The sequence below is a fragment of the Megascapheus bottae genome, chromosome 24, assembly GCF_031878675.1.
Source record: "Megascapheus bottae isolate mThoBot1 chromosome 24, mThoBot2.hap1, whole genome shotgun sequence".
Taxonomy (NCBI): Eukaryota; Metazoa; Chordata; class Mammalia; order Rodentia; family Geomyidae; genus Megascapheus; species Megascapheus bottae.
The window spans coordinates 26,334,108-26,350,805 of NC_143532.1; positions in this window are offsets into that span (position 1 = coordinate 26,334,108).

Here is a 16,698-nt window from a genome sequence, read left to right on the forward strand (position 1 = left end):
CAGCACATTTTCCCCAGAGAACCAGTGTGAGAGCAGCAGCCAGTCAGGAACAATCCCTGGCATGTCCTCCTCACTTCCCACCTCACTGAGGAGCACAGAGGAAAAGCCCTTGATGGTTTTGGGGGGGAAAAAAGTCCCCTCAAACCACTCCCCTCCCATCTTAGGTTCCTGCCCTCTTGACACCAGGGCCATTTTATGAGGGACAGAGGCTGGGCAAAGCACATCTCACAGCCAAGGCTGGATCTGAAAGTTAATGGAAACTGGCCTGGGATTACTTTCACCTCCTGCTTGGTAGCCTTTGGGGCTTTCCTTAGCCTTTGGGAGTCAGGCCTGGATAGACCCTGCCTTGACCGGTTCCCACTCCCAGGAGAGAAAGACTTGGCCTCCTAGAAAAGAATGTGCCTGTCTGCCCGCCTGTCTGGCTCCTGGGTCAGTCTCAGGTTTCAGCTACCAAAAAAGGCACCAGGAAGAAGGCCTCCTGCAGCTGGCCCCTAGAAGCTGGGCAGCCAGGGGCTTTGCTCATGTGACTCCCTATCACCCCCAATCCCCTTCCCGGGGCCTCTGAATGAGAAGGGCTACACACCCATACTTATACATGGCTAGGCAAACAGGCCCAGCTGCTGAGAAGTGGAGGTAGGGCTGGAGTTGCCAAACACATCTCCACTCCTGGCACAGCACCCTTTCTGCCCACCAGCTGTCCATTAGCAGCCCCTGCAGGGCATGGCTGAGGAAAGGAAGAGACAGCCAAGTGATTGTCTTGAGGACTTGAGCTTACCACCTGGGGCTGAGCCCCTGTGTCTTGGTCACACCTAGGTGAGAAAGCTACTCAGACCTGTTTAGATACCTCACCCAGAAGAGATACTGCTTCCAGAGCTGGTGGCTTTCAGTCTTGGCTGTATTATATCATGTGGCATGAGAGCTTTTCCAGTATTTGGAAACCCTGAACCTGATCCAATCAGAATTTCTGGCACCTGTAATTGTCAGTCCTGTGACCCAGTGTGCTCTCAACATTCAAAATGACCCACTTGTCAGACACTTGTGGCTCAGCCCTGTAATCCTAGCTATACAGAAGCAGAGATCTGAGTTCAAAGCCAGCCAGGCATGACTTCTTATTTTTATTTTTATTTTTGGTGCTGATAGTAGTGTCTGAATTTAGGGCTTGGGCTCGGCTCCTGATCTCCTTTTTGCTCAAAGCTAGTATTCTACCACTTGAGCAACAACTTCACTTCTGGATTTTTCTAGTAGTTTAGTGAAGAGTCTCACGGGGTGCTGGGAGTATGACCTAGTGCTAGAGTGCTTGCCTAGCATGCATGAAGACCTGGATTCGATTCCTCAGTACCACATACACAGAAAAGGCCAGAAGTGGTGCTGTAGCTCAAGTGGTAGAGCGCTAACCTTGAGAAATGCCCAAGGACAGTGCTCAGGTCCTGAGTCCAAGCCTGATATGGGCGGGGCGGGGGGGGGGGAGTCTCACAGACTCAGATCTGTGAGTCTATGAGATCTTCAGATCTCAGTCTCCTGAGCAGCTAGGATTATACATGAGCCACTGGCACTCAGCTCCCCATGAGACAATCATCTCCAGTTAGCCACCAAACAGCCAGACAAGGATCTGTGTAAGAGTGTAGCCTTAAACAGCCATGCTTGAAAAAAGCATGGAATTGTGGAGGAGTGGTAGCCTTAAGCAGAGAGAGCCAGAAAAGGAAAAGGGAGAAAGGGAAGTGGTTAAGGAAATAAAATAGATATGAACTTTTTTTTTGCCAGTCCTGGAGCTTGAACTCAGGGCCTGGGCACTGTCCTTGGGCTTTCCTCAAGGCTAGTGCTCTACCACTTGAGCCACAGCACCACTCCCAACTTTTCTATGTATATGGTACTGAGGAATCACACCCAGGGCTTTATGCATGGCAGGCAAGCTGTCTACCATTAGGCCCCACTCCCAGCCCCAGATATGAACTTTTCCAAAACTACACTGTATATACGTGGAATTATCACAATGAGAAGCTGTTGCTTTATTCCTGCATGCTAATAAAAAGAGAAAAATATCTACTTTAAACCAGTCCCAAACGAATGAGAACTTGCCCCATTAGATGTGATGTCCCTCCAAGAGTCAGAGAATCTGTCTATAGAAACTGAACAGCACTGCTCTCCACAGAAAAGAGCACAGTACTCTTGACTTTTTTTTTAATTAAAGATTTTATTAACATTGATTTTTACATCATACTTCAAATGATGTGTTTAACAAATATTAAAGAAGGGAATCTCTATATACAGTCACTGGCACATAGATTTTAGAACATAATTAAAATTAAGCCGAGGATTTGTATGTCATAGATACATATTAATATATGTAATAAAACATTATGTCTATAGAGTTCATAGCCCATCAGAGATTTTTATGTCTGTGTAGTTATGTTTATATCTCCAAGACCATGTCCATAACCTTGGGTACCCAAACGTTGATTCATCGCTGTTGTATTGTTTGGATCTAATATCCACACATTAAGGATACCATGTGCCTTTTGTTCCTTTGGTCTTCACTTATCTCACTCAACATGATTCGCTCTAATTTCATCTACTTCTCCAAGAATGCCATGTTTTTATCTTGTCTGTTGGCTACATAGGATTCCATTTTGTGTGTGTGTGTGTGTGTGTGTGTGTGTGTGTGTGTGTGTGTGTGTGTGTGTGTGTGTATACATATATACATATATCTATCTACCACATATTTTGTATCCATTTATCTGCAGTAGGGCATCTGGTTGTTTCCATCACTTGGCTATTGTGAATAGTACAGAGATGAACATGGCTGAGCAGGTGTCCTTATCATAGCCTGGGTTATAATGTTCAGGATAGATATCCAGGAGTGGTATGGCGGGATCTTAGGGAAGGTCTATTTTCAGTTCTTTAAGAAGCCTCCAAATTGCCTTCCAGACTGGCTGAACTCCCACCAGCAGTGCAGTAGGGTTCCTCTTTGGGTTAGAAGAAAGCCACCCTCAGCCTGGTCCCCACAGGTCAAGGACACTGCCCTGGTCCTAGCTCTCCTCTGGATCCCCTTGCGTTTGCCTCTTCCCCTTCCTGGGTCCCAGAGACAAAGACTAGAATTAGAGAGGGGGAAGAGGATGTGCTCCTCTGCTTGCAACCCCGTGGCATCAGCTTGCCTGGAGTTTACACCTAGCTTTGAAGAGCTTGCCCCTGAGAGCTGTTGGTGGCCTCTGACCCACCTGCACAACCACTTGTCTCAGTTCTCCTGCGAGTGGAGTGGCACAGCTGTACCCCGCCATAGGTGATCCTGTGAAGATTTTGCAGCGAGAATAGACATCCTAGTTGAAAGCAGAGGCAAGGATCGTGGGTAGTCAGTGCCCGTGCCCATGGCAGCTGCTGCTCTATCCGCCTCGCCCAGCATCTGTCAATGGGCAAGTCCTGCCCTTTGGGTTTACCTCAGCATGGGACAGAGCAGACTTACGGAAACCTGGCCAGCTCTAACCTGTCCTGATCCCCCAAATCTCATCCTGCCTAGAACAGAGAAGCCACAACCAGGGCTTCTGTAGAGAAAGATTGGTCCACACTGGCCTCCTCCATCCCAGCCCTCCCACTCCTGGGAATTTATACTTGAGAGAACAAAAATGTGTCTATACGAAGACTTGTACACCCAGACGCCGTGGCTCACACTTATCATCCTAGCTACTCAGGAGGCAGAGATCTGAAGATTGGTGTTTGACACCAACCCTGCAAAGGAAGGTTCGATTCGTGAGACTCTTATCTCCAATTAACCACAAAAGGCCGGAAATAAAGCTGTGGCTCAGGAACAGTACCTAGAGTACCTAGGTCTTGAGTTCAAGCCCTAAGTCTCACACACACACACACACACACACACACACACACACACACACTTGTGCAAATGTGTATACTGCAGCCGTCTTCCTCACAGCCAAAGCAATACACATGTGGAACGGGTTAATAAAGTTAGTAATGGTGTCACACACCACAGACCCCACTGAGCAGGTGCTCAGACAAACACATCTGTGTATCCAGACTGGCAAATGGAAGCATCCCACATCTTATCAGTCCCACACAATATTTGTGCTTTAACTAGTGCTGAAATAACCATGGTATTGATTTATCCTTTGCATATATACCCAATAATGACATGGCAGGGTCCTAAGAAAAGTCTGTCTTCTTTTCTTTTGTGTATGTGCCAGTCCTGGGACTTGAACTCAGGGCCTAGGCACTGTGCCTGTACTCTACTACTCAAGGCTAGTACTCTACTACTTAAGCCACATCTCTACTTCTAGCTTTTTGATGGTTAATTAGAGATAAAGGTTTCATGGACTTTCCTGCCTAGGCTGGCTTTAAACTGCAGTCCTCAGATCTCAGCCCCACTGAGTAGCTATGATTATAGGCATGAGCCACCAGTGCCCAGCTAGTTTTTCCCTTTTTTTTTTTTTGAACTTCCAGACTGATCTGCATAAGTGGTTGCACTAGTTTACATTCCCATCACCAGTACCTTCCCTCCACTAAATGTGTGTGTGTGTGTGTGTGTGTGTGTATGCATGTGTGCATGCATACACATGTACATGTGTGTCCATACTAGGGCTTAAGCTCAGGGTCTGGGCACTGTCCTGTGGTTTTCTTTGCTCATCACTCAGAAGTGGCGATCGGGCTAAACACATTTGAATGGTGATCCTCAGATCTGAGTCTCCTGAGTAGCTAGAATTTCAGGGGTGAGCTTCTGGAATGTTAAATTGCAAGCTTAGGAAACTTAAGAAGAGCTATCTAAATGTACCTTCTTTGAACTGGTAAAAAGCTGAGAATTCTTCATAATGGATTGAGTTAGAAAGAATAAAACACATTCTCTGGAAAAGGAAGTCCTGAAGGTTTACCTGAGTCCTGAGCTGCTGGGATTATAGGTATGGGCCTGGCATGAGACAGAATTCTACTGGGGGTTTAACTTGCATTTTCTTTATGGCTAAATATTTTAAAACATTTCTTTATGTATCTATTAGCCATTTCCATTTCTTCTGAGAATTGTCTGCAAAATTCACTCGCTCTTAACTAGATCATTTATTCTTACATCCCTGCTAACACTCTGTCACTGTGCCATATCTATAGCTCCATGTTGTTTTAGGGGAGTTTAATTTTTTAATATAATTGTTATTATAAAGTGTTTCACAGATGTGTTACCATTTTTCTGTTTAATTTTTTGACCATTAGTCCTTTATTGGTTGAAGGCTGTGACTGGGCTCACCCTTCTCTGAGAAGAGCCTTCAAGGAAGCAGGCAGCTCCTCTCTGAGTCATTGCTGACAGCTGGGCCCAGTGTCTCCAGGTGGAAGAAATTCCCAAGCACCATCAGTGCCAGGGAGGGGCCTGGACCAGGAAATGGCTTCTGCCAAAGAAGAGAATGGATGAATACTGGCCCATCACTCAGCAGAGACATTTATAGGGGGTGGAAGGAAGAAAGATGAGTCCTTCTAGGCACATGCCAACAGCTCAAGTGGTAGAGCACCTGCTTAACAAGATGAGGTCCTGAGTTCAAATCTTAGCATTGTCAATAAAAAAAAAGATGTGGAAGAGCGAGCTGGGCATGAGGTTGAGGAAGGGCCGCTTCCTTGGATGATCCCCGGCTCAGCCACTGCCTCACCCTCAAACTAGCCCACCTGCATTTTTTCTTCTTCTGTGGATTGAGCTACCAGGGGCCTTGCACTCCTTCCATTCTTGGGCCTTCTCCAGGTTCGATAATATGAGCATAAGCATGCCCCGCAGAGTTTAAGGACTGGTTGGGGGTGGCAGCAGTGTGGAATGGGGAGGTGACTCTGGAATAAGATGACTGTTCAACGAAGCTCTTTTAAGAACTGAAAGATGAAGCGTGGTGCTGGTGGTTTACAATCCTAGCTACTCAGAAGGCTGAGATCTGAGAATTGCCATGAGATCTCAGCCTCCTGAGCAGTTAGGATTACATGCATGAGCCACCAGCACTGGTTTTCCAGGCTCATCTTTATTTTTACAGAGATAGACATTGTCCCCACTAGGGAACCCAGCAGACAAGGCTGCCCTGGGTACCTTTGTCTCTCGAGGGAAGGGGATATTGCTCAAACATATCACCAGCGGGCTTGGAATGATGAAAAATAACAAAGCAGCAGGATTCAGCATGTGGTGAAGAGAGGGCAGGGGCAGGTGGTGGCTAGCTGTCTATTGCTGTGTAACAAATGATCCCCAAAGGTAGTGGCTTAAGTAATAAAAAGCATGGTGAGCAGTACAGAAGGGTCTGTAGCTTGTCTCTGTGGACAGGCAGGAGATTTGAGGGCTAGTTGCTGTGATCATCTGAACAGAGTCACCTGTTGAACGAACTTGATAAGTACTAAATAGGCCTAGATATGCCCAGGTGACTCATAGTTTAAAATGGAGAAGGAGGAGGAGGAGGAGAAGGTGGAGGAGGAGGAGGAGGAGGAGGAGGAAAAGGAAAAGAAAACAGCTGGATCACTCACACCTATCATCCTAGCTAGCTACTCAGGAAGCTGAGATCTGAGGGGTCATGATTTGAAGCCAGCCGCCACAGAAAAGTCCATGAGACGCTTATCCCCAGCCAACCACCCCACATCTAGAAGTAAAGCTTGAGCAAAAAGCTCAGGAACAGCACGCAAGCATGAGTTCAGGCCCCGGAAACAGCACACAAACAAAACTAAATCTATTTAAAATCCCCATTTGCTAAAAGTACATGTTTCTGGTGGTGGGTGAGGTTCCTGGAAGACTGAGAGGCCCACCTGAAGACAGTGTCTCTACCACAGGGGCCTCACTGAGACAGCCAAAAATAGGACATTCCACACCACGGCCACTCATTGGGACCTCTGAATTCTGGTCATCTCCATTCCTCCGAGTCTCCCATGGAAAATGCCATCATCTCCAAGTCTGGCTTTTTGTTCATGGCCCACCTTCTCCAAGCTGGCAGCCCACCTTTCTAATTTATATTATCCAAATGGAAATCCTCTCTGTGTTGCTATACTACCCAGGCCCCAGAACTTGGCACTTTCGAGGCAAGAGCTAGTCAGGTGGTAGGCGTGCAACCTACCCTGCAACCATTTATTTTACTTTCCCGCTCAGGCTACTATGCTCCCTCTCTTGTTACTTGAATCAGCAGAGTCCATCCCTTCTCCTCTAGCACAGACTGAATATCCCTACTCTGCAATCGAAAATGCTGCAAAATCTGAAAATGTATAAAACACCAACAGGGCTCCACAAGTGGACAATCCTATTTCATGCAACTTTGTTTCATGCATAAAATTATTAGATGCATCGTAGAAGAGTATCTTCAGACTGCATGGATAAGGTGTACATAAAACATAATCTAGCCTCCACATACTTGCCCTCTCTCTCTCAGTGATGGTATTGGGGCTTAACTCTTGGCTTTTTCACTCAAGGCTGTTGTTCTACCACACCACTTCCAGATTTATGGACTTTCCTGCCAAGGTTGTCTTTGAACTACAGTCCTCAGAACTCAACCTCCTGTGTAGGTAAGATTACAGGTGTGAGACATCAGCACCCAGCTTCCACCTCTCTTTTCTGTTTTTTTTCATATATTTTTTATTGTAATTAATAGAAGGGTTATATTATATTCACTAGATAGAGGGTACATTACTTCACATACATTGATACCCTTTCTCATGTCTTGGTCCCCATTTCCCTCCCCCACCCCCACCCCTCATCTTGTTTTTCCCCCTTCCCTATCCGATTTCTAATAACCGAATACGCATAGATCCAATATATCAGATAGCAAGGTGAAATACTGTAACAATAAGAGATAACCAAGGGATAGCAAAAGAGATGAGTGGTAACATAGTACAGTAAGGACAATTACTTCTCTTTTCTTCAAGGAAATTCATGGACATCATTTTGATTTGAAAAGCAAATGACAGCCTCCAAGAAATGGTTGTGGAACACTTATCTACTTTGTGCTAAAGGACACAGGTGTCTTTTTGGTTAGGTTTGGAGACAAGACATCAGTGGAAGAAGGAGCTAGCTTCCTCCAGTCTCTAGTTAAAGCATTCCCCATTGGCTTCTTGTTGGGAAACATCTGAACCTCTTCAATGGACTATCAACCATTGCATGGGTGATTTCCTTTGCTGGGTCTCTTCTTCCTCCACCTGTGTGGCCTGATTTGCTATGACACCTTAACCATGTCACATATGCAGCAGTGACAGAGTGAGCTCTGCTCTAGGACGGTAGACCTCACAGACCTTCCAGGGAGATGGCCAAATTCTTTATGCATTGTGCAAAGACTGGAGGTGAGGAACAGTTTCACATAGTGTGGTGAGAGATGTCCTGCCCTAGTCTGCAGCTCATGTGAAAGGCAGGCAGGGTGAGGAGGAAAGCTTGTTGGGGCCAGACACCCAGACACTGATCAACATTCCCAGCAGCCCTTGACTAGCACAGCTCCTGGCCCTCCCCTGCCCCTTGTGCAGTCTGTTTCACAGACTGGAACAGTTCTTCCATTGGGGCCCTAAATTAGGGTTCCTGGCCAAGGGCTACAGAAAGCTAAACAGGATGATGACAGAAGAATGTTTTCCTCAGAGGAGGCAGAGGTTAGGAGCAGGTCCTCCTGGGTGGCCCTGGCTCTCAGAGAGCTAGGCTTACACTTCTGCCACCCCTGGATGTAGCCCATGCAAGGAACCAGAAGGTTCTGGGTCTTTGAGGCTGTACGATCTTAGACTTGTAGGAGTTCAGAAGCTCAGTAGAAAGGACCCACGGCTTCACAATACAGACTAGAAAGCAGCCAGTGGAGAAGACAATGTTCAGGTGCCAAAGGAGGTCAGTAACTGACCCACACCCAGGCAGAAGCCCAGCATTCCAAGGCCCATGATACACTGTCTGTGTATGTGTGCGTGCACACACACTGGAGCTTTTGCTCTTGCTCGGCTTTTAAAAATCATAACTAGCACTCTATGACTTGAGTCAGAGAAATGGAAGTGTGCCTCCATTTCTTGCTTGGTGCTAGTTAACTATAGATAAGGGTCTCTTGGGTTTCTCTGTCTTTGCTGGTTTCAAATCTGATCCTCTTTATATTTTTTAATTGTATTTTATTGTCAGGGTGATGTATAGAGGGAGTATAACAGGCACCATATTGCTCCCTCTTCCACAGGGAAGATGGCCCCTCTGACAACCCTTCTTATAAACCTCCTTCTCCTATAGGTGACTGTCTCCCTGGGTCTTCTGGGATGCCTGTCAAGGAGTGAAATAAGGATATTGAATCTAACCAGTGCCATTTTGGCCACATGGAAGATGATAAGAAATTGGATTCAAGTGACACTATTTTGTCTTCATGGTAGCTGTAGGGAAGCCCTACCTTTTAGGTGATAGGTTGCCTAGAGGCAACGATGGGGACTTGAACAATAGCTTCCTAGACCTGCCAGTCTTGGGTCATAAACTCTCAAGCTCCCTGTAACCCTGTCTTCTGACCTGACCCTATTTAGCTCAGGCCAGCTCAGGTGCCATTATGCCAGGCCTGTGTCCTGTGTCTCTTGTCTCCTGGCTCTCCTTGGGTCACCATGGCATCCCACTTCGGCTCTCCATTAGGGTTGATACAGGTTGGAAATCAATTTTTCTTAAGAGGAAACCAAGTACCCATATTCCAAATGCGGGGCTCCTATTACTTAACTTTCACCACATCACGACATCACAAGTGTGTACATCACACACCCACACTCTCCATCATTCACAGCACAGTGACAATGAGGAAAATGGAACTACCAGCAGTGGAGGTGTGACAGAGCACTCCCAGTTCTGACAGAAGACACCAAGGAGTGGTTTTCTTCAGGAAAACAGTGCTGTTAGAAAAAAAAATCGGACTGGAATTTCAAATATTCAAGACATGAAATGCACAACTGTGCCTCCAGAATTGCTATTTACTATGCTTTGTATTACACGCTAGAAAACCAAACCCCCACCTATGGAATTTCATGTTAAGCTGGCACTGAAGACAGCTGAGGCCTTCCATACTTCAATAGCCCACTGTTTTCTGGTTGTACCAAAAAATAAATAAAAATAAAAACCAGCAAATAAATTTATTTCTTAAAAAAATCATTTATACTTTTAAAAAATGGGATGAGGTATGGGATTATCTCTTTTTTTTTTTTTTGCCAGTCCTGGGCTTGGGCTCAGGGCCTGAGCACTGTCCTTGGACTTTCTCAAGGCTAGCACTCTACCACTTGAGCCTCAGCACCACTTCCAGCTTTTTTCTATGTATGTGGTACAGAGGAATGGAACCTGGGTCTTAGTGCATGCTAGGCAAGCACTACCACTAGGCCAAACTCCCAGCCCTGGATTCTCTCCTTTTTAAAAATATTTCTAAAGCTACTAAAAAAAACTTGCATTTATAAAACAGTTGATAAAAAATATTCTTCTGGGGCTGGGAGTTTGGCCTAGTGATAGAGTGCTTGCTAGCATGATTAAGACCTGGTTTCGATTCCTCGGTACCACATACATAGAAAAAAGCCAAAAAGTGGTGCTGAGGCTCAAGTGGTAGAGCTCTAGCCTTGAGAAAGTCCTAGGACAGTGCTCAGGCCCTGAGCTCAAGCCCAGGACTGGCAAAAAACAACAACAACAACAAAATCCTCTGGATTGTACAAGACAAGAGACAGGGACCACTGGTAAGATATGCTTCATGGTGAGGCAGACGTGACTTCCTCTCTTCTGCTTCGTCTGAGATTGCACTCTCCTCCTGCTCCATCTCTCCATTTCCTGCAGGAAAATCTGTAGTCTCTTGGCTATTTGCATTTTCTTGTCCGAAGATTCATTTCCTGCAGGTGTTTTGTGCTTGCTTTCCACTTTGGCAGGAGCAGGCTTTGATGACAGCCTGGCCGACCTCAGACAGAGCATTCCATTCTGGGCCCTGCCAAGGACATGGTCCCTGGCCCCCCAAAAGACTATAGCCCATTTTTTAAATTTCTGCTTCCTTGTTAAGACCCATATAAGCCCAAGTCCAAACCTACCACAACCTCCATACCCGAGGGAAGGTTTGTTGCCCCTCCATATTTTGCATCAACGAACAGTCCTCACCTATGGAAGATCGAACCTGGCCTGTCCCTTTTCCCTTCATTTTTCCTAACAACATATGTTCACCAAAAGTCATATATGCAGCCCTGTACATACCAGTCCCCAACCAGAAACGACTCAAATAGCCTTCACGGGATGACGCTAAGCCCCGATAGAGCGACATAATGAAACATGACACAACAGAGAATATGAGCAGCTTCACAGAATGGTATGAGTGAAATTCACAGTCACAGGGGAGCATGAGATGGTGCGAGGTAGAGAGAGAGAGAGAGAGAGAGAGAGAGAGAGAGAGAGAGAGAGAGAGAGAGAGAGAGAGAGAGAGAGAGAGAGAGAGAGAGAGAGAGAAACCAGAACTACATGGAACAATCTAGGCAGGGGCTGGGGATGTAGCTTAGTGACAGAGAGAGCTTGCCTAGCTCATGCAAAGCCCTGAGTTTAATTCATCACACTGCCAAACAATTAACAACAAAAACCAACTCCAGTGGGGGAAGAATCAAAAGAGGGCTTGTATCCTATTTTCTGGTCAGGGCATTTGTTATAGAGTTATGCTCATGAAAAATTTATCTATAAGGTAAATGTATGCCTATAAGATACACTTTAATGGAAGTGGTTGAAAAAAAGTGAGCCGCCTCCTGTGTGTGTGTGTCTGTGTGTGCGTGTGTGTGTTGGAGGGATGGGACTGAAGATTAATCGAGCAGTGGTGTAGCTCTCTGCTTTGTGCCCTGAGAGGTCTGGGAGGTGAATAAGAGAACCCTTTGGGCAGCAGGAAGGGACAAAACTGGAATGCTGCAATGATGGGGTGCAGAGCAGAAACCAGGCAGCACAGGTGAAGAGCAGGACACGAGCCAGAGCGGCCCTGTGACCTACAGAGATTGGGGTACCCTTTCTCATGATGTTTCAAACAAGTTCTCACTTGTGAGGACAGCTGTACTATGGCGACACCCCAGTGAGCTGTACCCTCTGTCTGTGGAGACAGGTGAGTCACTTGGAGAGGGTGTCCAGGAAACTGAAGTACCCTGGGGCATGGCAGCAGACTGTTGGTTCTCACGGCACAGCATCCGTCTGCACTGCCGGGTTGCAGTGAGAGGAGGGAGAAGCCAATGCTGCAAGGGTACTCGGACCTTTCAGCCTGGAGAGGGGTGGGTCCTGGGGGAATCTGCCCTAGGAATAGAGAACCTAGACCTCCAGGAAACAAGATGCCCTAGGCGGGGTAGGAGCATGGCTTACTAGTAGAATGCTTGCCTGGCATTCATGAAGACCTGGGATCGATTCCTTGGTACCACATACCCAGAAAAAGCCAGAAGTGGCACTGCAGCTCAAGTGGTAGAGCTCTAGCCTTGAGAAAGCCCAAGGACAGTGCTCAGACCCTGAGTTCAAGCCCCAGGACTGGCAGATAGATAGATAGATAGATAGATAGATAGATAGATAGATAGATAGATAGATATTGAAATAATTGCTAAAACTTACCCCGAGTGGCAAGAGAGAAAACAAAAGCATCTACATTCTTGCCCTCTCTGAGGTACTAGCCATCCTTGTGACTTCTATTAATGGGCATTTTAAAAGCAAGCAATTCTATGGCTGGGATGTAGCTCAGTGGTAAAGCACTTGCCTAGCAAGCGCAACATCCTGAGTTCAATCCCCAGTACCAAAACAAAAGAGAAAGAAAAGACCAGAAAAGTAAGCAATCTTTAGAACAGATACAGATTTGCATGAAATTTACAAAGATTGTATAATGGAATTCCTACCGACCCTTCCCACAGTTTCTTATTTACACCTTGTGTTTTCATGATATATTTGCCAGAACCAATGAGCCAATATTGACCTATTGGTATTAACCAAAGTCCACGCCCAGATTTCCTTAGCATAGCTGCTGGTCCTTTCCCTGCTTTTGAATTCCTGTTGCAGTGCCATCATATTTCCGTAGGATGGTTTCTCTCTTGTGTGTACCAGTCTTGGGGCTTGAACTCAGGACCAGGTGTGCTCTTGCTTAGTTTGTTTTGCTCAAGACTGGCGCCCTACCACTTGAGCCATGCCTTCATTTCCAGCACTTGGATGATTAATTGGAATCGCTTAGATTTATCTACCTGAACGACAGTTCTCAAATCTCAGCCTCCCGCGAAGTTAGGATTAGACATGGGAACCACCAAGCCCGTGGCTCTGCCTTCCCTTTGCATGATATCATCTATCTTGAGCACACGTGGTGGATATCCTACAATGTCCCTGAGTTTATCTCATGTCTTTGTTTTCCATGATTAGGTTGGAGTTTGGAGTTGGGTTGGAAGAGGTCTCCTCAGAAGAGGGGAGGGGCCTCTGGGGGCGGGGCTCCCCTGGGGGCAATATCCACCCTTGGGGCACTATCCTGAACAGCATGGCTAATCATGGCTTCTGACTAATCGTGACAACTCACTTGTATGCTGCTCTGCTGAACTTACAAAAAACCGGTTTGTGCCAACACTAGGCCTAGAAGTCAAGGCCTGGGCTCTGTGTGTTAGCTTTTAGCTCAAGGCTAGCACTCTTATCTCTTAGCCACAGCTCCACTTCCAGCTTTTTTAGTGGTTAATTGTACATAAGAGCCGTACAGATATCCCTGCCCAGGCTGGCTAAGTGCTGAGGTATGTGTTATTGCCTGTAGTCCTGGACAGGGTCCATACGGTACCCATTTCACAGATGAGAAATAGGCTAGTTGAGGCCAAGTTGCTGTTCACATCACTAGGAAGTGAGAGAACAGATTTAAACTCAGATCTGCCCACCCTTGTTAGGCTTTCTCTATTACCACTGTCTACGCCTTGGTAATTCACAGATGAGGAAACTGAGGCTCACAGAGAGGAGATGAGCTACCGGCTCATTCTTACCATCATTTCCATCTGTTTCACCATGTCCATGACAGATATGTACCTCAGCACCAAGCCATTTTTTTCCAGAAGAATGTGTTTTCTGTTCTAGTTTTTGTTTTGGTCGGTTGTGGGTCTTGAACTCAGAGCCTGAGTGCTGTCCTTGAGCCTCTTTTTGTTCAAGGCTAGTGCTCTACCACTTGAGCCCCAGCACCCCTTCCAGCTTTTGAGTGGTTAATTGGAGATAAGAGTCTCAAGGCAACTTTTCTGACCAGGCCAGCTTCGAACCGTGATCCTCAGATCTCTTCCTCCTGAGTAGCTAGGATTAAAGGCGTGAGCCACTGGTGCCAGGCTTGAGATGGAGTTTCATGAACTTTTTTTTTCCCCTTCTTTCTGGTCTTGAACCACGATCTCCCAATCTACCTCTCACGTGGCTAGGATTACAGGTATTAGCCAGCACACCCAGCTGGGTACTGTTTTTGATGCCTGCTTACAGTGAAAGTAGGGGGAAGAAGATTGTAAACAATACAAAAATAGAGCTAAAAAGAAAAAAAAGAGGTGACTGGAGGTGTGGCTCAAGTGGTAGAGCACCTTCCTGACAATCATGAGACCCTAAACTCAAACCTCAGTAACACTCAAGAAGAAAACAAGTAGGAGAGGGAAAGCACATCCATCTTCAGTTTCTGGGTTCTCTTTGCCCCTCAGCCAGACCTTCCCAAGCTTGATGGAGAGAGCAAGCCTCAGAAGACAAAAAGCACATTTAATGATACAGTCAGCCCCCTCTGAGGACACAGAGGTAGAATCCAAGGACGTTTGCAAAGAGGCTCAGCTAGCCCTTCATCCAGTGCAGCCATTTGATGACCATGAAGCTGGCAGTGTCCACCTAGATTGACCAATCTGCCAGGTCCCAGGATCTGATGCTTCCTACACTCCAGTAGTGGGAAGGGCCAGCTGCCCCCACACACTTGGTAAGTATCCAATTCCTAAGCAACATCTGGATCCAATTTAGCCTTGGAATGCTGAAAGCCAAGGCTGGCCACCAGCCAGCCCCCCAAAGCAATGGCTGAACTGCCATCCTCCTTTCCAGGACAACAGGAATGGCTGATGCCCCAGCCTAGGCGCGTCCAGACCCTCTTGTTCCTTCCAAGCTACCTAAGGAAAAGAATGGGAGCAGTACTCTCTGGCAGCCCATACTTGGTCTGCTATAGATTTGCCTCTCTGCCTGCCTCAGGCATGATAGTAGAGAGCTACAATGTCTCTTTGTCTGCATGTGTTTGGGAGTTTAAGGGCTAGCACATGTTCCTGCTGTCTGCCCGCCTACTGGGAGGGGGGCGTCTGTGCATGTACACTGAGCCTTTTCTGCCTTTTCTGCCCTTCTCCAAGGGCTATCTGAGCAGCCAGAGTGGAGCAGGGGTTTTGTGAAGGTCACACAGAAAAGCAAGGTCCCCAATCTGAGAGCAAATCATAGTGATTAAATAACAGTGGTGGTGCTGGGTGCCAGTGGTTTATGCCTATAATTCTAAATAGCTATAATCGGGAGGCTGATATCTGAAGCTTAAGGTTTGAAGCGAACCCCAGCAAAAGATGTATCTATGAGACTCTCATCTCCAATTAACTACCAAAAAAGCTAGGAGAGAGCCACGGCTGAAGTGATAGAGCACTAACTTTGAGAAAAAACAAAACAAACAAACAAATAAACAAAACACCTCAGGGACAGAGCCTAGACGCTGACAGGAACATTATATTGGCTGGGTACAAGTTTTAAAACATGTTCTGGTAGATATTTGTCCTTTCATCTTCATCCTCAAAACAACTAGAACCCAGGCCCAGTGGTTTGCCACATATTTAAAATGTAGTGAAGCTAGGAATCAAACCCAGGTTGGTTGGGATTACAGGATTTTCTTCTCTGTGTCAGTAGGAAAACTTCCCATCTTTTATTAAAAGGAAGTGAGAGGAGCTGTGGGTGTAGCGCAGTGGGAGAGCTCTTGCCTAGCATGGACAAGGCCCTGAGTTTTTGTCTTAGTACTGTACATTTTTTTAAAATAAAATAAAGGTTCTATAAAATTCCTACCTGAGTAATCCTGTAAGAGGAGAGGATAACTCCAGAAAAAAAATGGGTTGAAAAAGTGTCTTCCTACCTCCTGTTCAGGTCACAGGCTGTAATGGGAGGCCATGACATCCCACAAAAGGTTCCCAGGAAACATCTCTGGGCACCTTGCTGCAGGGGAGGACAGCACTCTGGCCATGGTAGTTGGCCAGGAGGGTAGCAGCTAGTGTAACTTGAGGCAGTGACTGGGGTCTACATAGATGGCATTTTCTAGGACAGTGGTCATTGACATCAAAATGTGCTTAGTACTGGATCCAGCCTTACTGTAAGTTCTCCATGCTGAGCTTAGAGCCCGTATGCATAAGGGAAGTGAACAGGACTGATATGGTGCCACAGGCCTGTGAACCCCACACTCTGGAGGTGGAGGCAGAAGTATGAGTTTGAGACCAACCTGGGATACACAGCAATACTATATTTCAAAACTTCCAAAGGCTGGAGATATAGTTTGGTAACAGAGTGCTTGCCTAGTATATGTCAAGCCCTGGGCTCCATCCCAAGCACCACTCACACACACACACACACACACACACACACACACACACACACACACACGTAAAAATGACAACTTACACAGTACTGTAGAGGTTGATTCTGATTACACATCTGTTTAGGCCTTATAAGTCACTTTTATATTTTCAAGGTCCTTATACCTGTGTGTGTGTGTGTGTGTGTGTGTGTGTGTGTGTGTGTGGTATTGGTGTTTGCATCATCTTTTATTTTTT